The sequence below is a fragment of the Rattus norvegicus genome, chromosome 6 (assembly GCF_036323735.1).
Source record: "Rattus norvegicus strain BN/NHsdMcwi chromosome 6, GRCr8, whole genome shotgun sequence".
In the NCBI taxonomy this organism is placed as follows: domain Eukaryota; kingdom Metazoa; phylum Chordata; class Mammalia; order Rodentia; family Muridae; genus Rattus; species Rattus norvegicus.
Window position 1 is genome coordinate 97,895,973 of NC_086024.1, and position 6,000 is coordinate 97,901,972.

Sequence of the window (6,000 nt, forward strand, 5' to 3'; positions counted from 1 at the left end):
GTTTCTCCATGTGGGTGCTGGGAATTAAATCCAGGAACTCTAGAGAAGTGGGTAGCACTCCTAACCACTGAAATTCTTCAGCCTATCTCGTAATCTGTCTCCCAAACTTGCAAATGAGAAAGCAGGCGACACCTAAGAGAACTCAAAAAGGCTACTAGACACTTGTATCTACTCCATCTAGACCCTGGCCATTCCTCAGACCTGAAGGCATGGTGTCAAGGAAGGTACTGGGCTAGCATTTCCCAAAATACACCCAGTAAGCCTGGCATGTCAAAATCACCCTGTTGTATGAAATTCAAAACCCTGGGCCCTAAATATAGAAAAATAGACTCTCTAGAATGGGATCAAGAGTTTGCTTTGTAAATTTCCTGTACCTCGCCCCTTTGGAGACAAAGCTTAGAAATATCTCTTCCACGACCCTACTCTAGAACTGGAAAGGTCTTGAGAGCCAGGATGAAAGATTTTGTTCACACTGATATCTGCAAAGTGCTTGAATCGTATCAGATTTTTAAATATCCCTTCTGTAGTTGGCTCAAATCGATGTTAAACCCACACTGGCCGTCCTCAAAGGGCTGACTCTACTTACTCTTCCTTGGGAGAATCAAACCTTTCTTCCTGTCTTCCCCTCCTGACTCAGCTCTGTGTTCTGAATTGGAACAGCCTTCTGGACACAGGACTCTAGCTCTCTAGCTGCACAGAGGGCTGGGTGCCTGACCAAAACGGAGCCCATAACTGTGTCCCATCTCTGTTCCCACGACATAGATTCAAACCAAGCCATTCGGAATCTTCCCCTGAGAATCCCCTCCTCCCACCCCACCCCTCTAAGCAAAGCTGGCGTGCAAACTGAGAGTGATTCCGTTGCTACAGTAGCCATAGAAAACGGCATGCAGGAAGTGGATTTGGAAGATTAGACACCAGCTGAGGGGAATGGAGAAGACAGATGAAGAGCTCACGTTCTTGGTGTTTGAGGCCCTGTGGTTTGATACTATGAGCCCTGTTACCGTAGGCAACACGTTTAGTCCTGTTTTTCCTGGTTCTCAGCTCTTCCTGGTTCTCAGAACCAGGTATAAAATTCCAAGGCTAGGGCACCAGACTGTGATCATGAGTAAACATGGAGTTGTTTACTCATGGGGTTAGCAATGGAAACATCTCCAATGACCTCCTCATTTATTCATTATTATAGGATCATAATAGAAATCAGTGCCTATATATTTGGGATGGGGGTAGGGAAAAGCGTTGGCATCATTTTTTCCCCCGTGGATCTGAAATTATCCCTTTTTAGTTTACTGCAATAGAGAGAAATAAGCCTATGATATGAAACCTTTCTATCCCGGATGAGCTGCTGTGTGTTTAGGCAGCAGTGGGTTGGACAGTGTCACTGTCATCTTGCATCAAGGTGTGATCACCCCCACGAGACCCTCATGAAATGGGGCCTATCGAGAGACAGAGAGAGAGTGGGGCGGGCAGAGGATGGGGATTCACAGGCCTTCCCCAAATCCTCATAAGGTTCTTCCCCTCCCCAAGGTTATAGAAAGAGTAGACAGTTGACTGACATAGGACTCTTCAATAGTACTGCTGACTTTGAGTTACACTGGGAGTTACTGATGGCACAGCTGTCTTTGAGTCCCGTAAGGAATCTCAACACAGCTGTTGGCTTACCAAGTTGGACTTGGACAGATTTCTTTGGTCTGCCTGGGTCCTCTTTACCTGGGTTGAATAGAATAGGCATTTCTTTACATCTCCTGCAATAGGTTGAGAGGTATGATGGTCAGTGTCATTTGTCAACTTGACCAGATCTGGAAACGACTAGCAGCTGACCCTTCAACACACTCGAAAGTTGTTATTATGTAGACTGCACCTGAGGAACCTTCCGCATACCTTCAAGGGCTCATCTTACTCAGGTAGTTAAGGTAGAAAGAGCTTCCTTAAAAGACAGCAGCATTGGTATTTGGCCTAGGGTCCTGGACTGGAGGAGAAGGAGGATGCTAACTGTATTGCTGGGCTGGAGAGATGCTCTTCCAGAGGTCCTGAGTTCAAATCCCAGCAACCACATGGTGGGTCACAACCATCGGTAATAGGGATCCGATGCCCTCTTCTGGTGTCTGAAGACAGCGACAGTGTACACAGGTACATGAAATAAAGACATCTTAAAAAAAAAAAAAAACAACAACAACAAGAAAAAGGGTTAAGAGCACTGACTGCTCTTACAGAGGTTCTGAGTTCAAATCCCAGCCAGCAACCACATGGTGGCTCACAACCATTTATAATGGGATCTAATGCCCTCTTCTGGTGTGTCTGAAGACAGCTACAGTGTGCTCACATACATAAAATAAATAAAATCTTTTTTAAAAAGTTAAAAATACTGTATTGCTCTCTGCTTGCTGAGGAGGGACACAACGCGACCTGCTGCCTCGAGCTTCTGGCTCAAAACTTCCCTGCTGTGGTGGATGACACCCTTGAACTGTGAGCTGAAATACACTCTTCCTATTAAACTGCGATACTCGGGGCCTTTATCAGAGCCACTAAGTAACCAAGACAAGGAGGCTTAGGTCCACTGCCCATTTTTAGAATTAGAGTTCTCCACATATTAGTTCAAGGTGAAGCCTAGTTTTCGGTGCTTATCTTCTGCACCCTCACCATCTAGACCCTCAAGACCATTCCAGAGAGCTGTTTCTTGCTTGTTGTATTAGTCTGGCTTTCCCATTTGCCAATCACAGTACCAAGAAACATCTCACAAAAATAATCCCTCTGCTTGAGGGTCAGTTTCCTTTAGAGTCAGGCCCTTAAAACGAAAAGGAATTCCTTTCAAACAGAAATGTCAAAGGCTATACTCGGCTAGTATTGGAAAGGTAAAGCAAGTAACTCTTTGGATATACAACATTTGCCTCAGAGAAATTATGTTTCCAGGCTGGAGAGATGGTTAAGAGCACTGACCGCTCTTCCAGAGGTCCTGAGTTCAAATCCCAGCAACCACATAGTGGCTCACAACCATCTGTAATGGGATCTGATGCCCTCTTCTGGTGTGTCTTGAGACAGCTACAGTGTACTTATAGATAATAAATAAATCTTAAAAAAAAGTATGTTTCCTAATTTGGGGAGGTGGCAGTGGCGGAGGTGTTGATGATGGTGATGGTGATGGTGGTGGTGGCGGTGGTGGTGGCAGTGGTGAAGGAGGTGGGTGGGGATAGGAATGTTAACTATTGATGAGATGTTAAGGGCTATAGGACTAGAGCCACTGGCAGTGGTGGTGAGGGGTGCTAAGGGGCTGATGATGGTGTTGAGAATGGTGATAATGAAAAGCCCAGGAAAAGGTGGTCTTTCTTATTCTGATGACTACTGGAGGCACTACCATCAATCCATTCTTCAGTAAACTATGCACTTAAAGTATGAGGAAGATGCCATAGAAACTCACATAAAACATCATTTGATTTTTTCCTGCCCATTGACTTAGTAAAAATGATTGACCAAGCTGTCAATCCCTCTCCCTTACATACAGGATGAGCATTTTATAGTTTTTTTTTGTTTTTTTTTTTGTTTTGTTTTTTTTTTTTGTTCTTTTTTTCGGAGCTGGGGACCGAACCCAGGGCCTTGCGCTTCCTAGGCAAGCGCTCTACCACTGAGCTAAATCCCCAACCCCAGTATAGTTTTTGTTATTATTATCATTGTTGTTGTTGATGGTGGTAGTGTTTGTTTGTGTGTGTGTGTGTGTGTGTATGTGTGTGTGTGTGTGTGTGTGTGTGTATTGAAGGTAAGACCGTGTCCTTGTGCACATGTGGGGGTCAGAGGACAACTTTACAGAGTCAGCTCTCTCCTCCCACTATTACTTAGGTTTGGAAGATCAAACCCTCACATGGTGAGAACTCCCCAGGCCCTGTCTCTGGCCCCTAAGGTAAGCGTTTAATAGGTTTTTTTCCCCCTTCTCAAAAGTCACTTCCTCCTCCTCTACATCCTCCTCCTCTTTCTCCTTCCTCTTTGCTGTCTCCAAATTAATCTTAGCAGGAAGGCCTGAAGCAAACGATCATGTTACATGTCTAAATGTGAGGGCCTGTCATCCTTCATTATTCTTGACATAAACAAAACTGTCAGAATTCTCTTAGCCCCGCCTCGGTTCGTGGCAGTCTCTTTGAGGCCAGAGGCCACCTGAGGATTAGGGGAAGGAGGTCACTGCAGTGTAAGGAGAGGACGCAGACTCCCAATCCCACACTTGTATGTGCTCTTAGCTCTTGTCTTTGAGGCAGTTATGATTAAGGCTGCAACATGTTTACACAATTGTGGCTTATTTTATAAAGCAGTGGTCTGGGCATATTTCATTAACCGGATTCATTTCTCAATCCTGCGGCCATTTCCCTGAATGCTTAGAATTGATACACAATTAAAGAGTAAGTGCCTGGCTTGTTTCTTGTGGATTGGCACTTTCGGTGGACTGAGTTGTTGAAGACCGAGAGAGCGTTTTTATATGAAAGGTCACTTCTATTCATCAAGGCTGTTTGTCTTTCTCTGGCCCCTTATTCAGAACAGCAGATTTTTTTTTTGAAGGAGCCATGAGAGCCAAACTCCAGCAACAGCACTTGTGGGGGGGGGGGGTAGGGTTGGTTTAGGGACATTTCAAAACTTTAATATTTTGGTAACCCATGCTCCATAAATCATTGAATTACATCAAGTCTATTTAAAAGCCCTCTGGGCAGCTGTTTAAAATGCTGTCACCACAGTAAGCAATGTCCACAGAGTCACATGCAGGCCGAAACCTGAAGGGGATGGTTTTTGTTTGTGTTTCTTTAACTCCAGTTAGGTTTACCCTCTGACTCTCCACTTCTGTGAGCAGCCCCTCCACTTCCAGTTATGTTAACGTCAGGATATGGAGGCCACTTAGACCATCAGGGTTAAGCCTCCCCCTCCCTCCCCTACCCCCAGATCGGTTCTCTTCCTTACAGTCTTTCTCCAAGCAGGTTAGTGGAACAAGCACAAATTGTTAACTTCAGATTAATATGTTTAATAAGTGGAATCTGGACTGTGTCGAGCAAGCAGGCTGGCAGCCTGCGGGATTGGTTGCAGCTGAAGGATCCCGTGGGTTTTTCTTAGGTCATTGCTGGGGGCTGAGACCACCTGTGTAGCACCTGCAGGCAACTCAGGCTAATTACCCCAGGGAGCACCGCTTCCCCACTCTCTGGCCCCCTGATTTGCTCTGGGACCCTGAGAATACAGGGGGTGTGGGGAGCTAAGGTGGGGGAGGGGTTAGAATCCTGAAGTGAAGCCACAGGCATCCCCTTTCAGAATATTGCACATTTACAGAGGCATCCGCTTGTTGCTAGGGCTCTCAGTGCATACTCTGCCCTCCATGATGCCCGGCTGTTGGTGACCTAAGTGTTTTACACACACACACACACACACACACACACACACACACACACACACACACACAAAACGAGACAAATGTATCTATCATCAGTGATCTTTTGAGCCAGAGCAACACAAAAGTCCAGCATATAACCTTGACTTCAGCAGATTTACAAATGTCTCCTATAAAAGTCAAATTTCAGTTTGCATTTCGCATCGAGTGTGAAGCAGGGTGAGCGGGCTGCTATTTTTCAGTGGTCTCTGTTCTTTGCCAGCACATGGTAGGTACGCAGTTTGTCAGTTCAGTTGGTGAATACAAATTAGGTAAACAGACTTTGAAGTTGAAAATCTCAGCAACCCGTGGCCCTTGGAGAGATGATTTCACCCCTTCCAGTTTCAGTTTGAGGGGAGAATTTAGACAGGAAAAAATGTTTGGTCTGGATATGCACTTCAGTTAGTACAGTGGTTGGATTAACTTGCAGGAAGCCAGCGACCGATGCCACATGGCTGCCTGTGGTGGTGCCTGCTGGGAAGGCCAGCATTTGGAAGATGAAGGCAGGAGAATCAGAAGTTCACCGCATCCTTGACTACGTTGTAGCATAGCTTAGGGAGTTTGCGGCAAGCCTGGAATTCATGAGACCCTTTCTAAGGAAGGAAGGAAGGAAG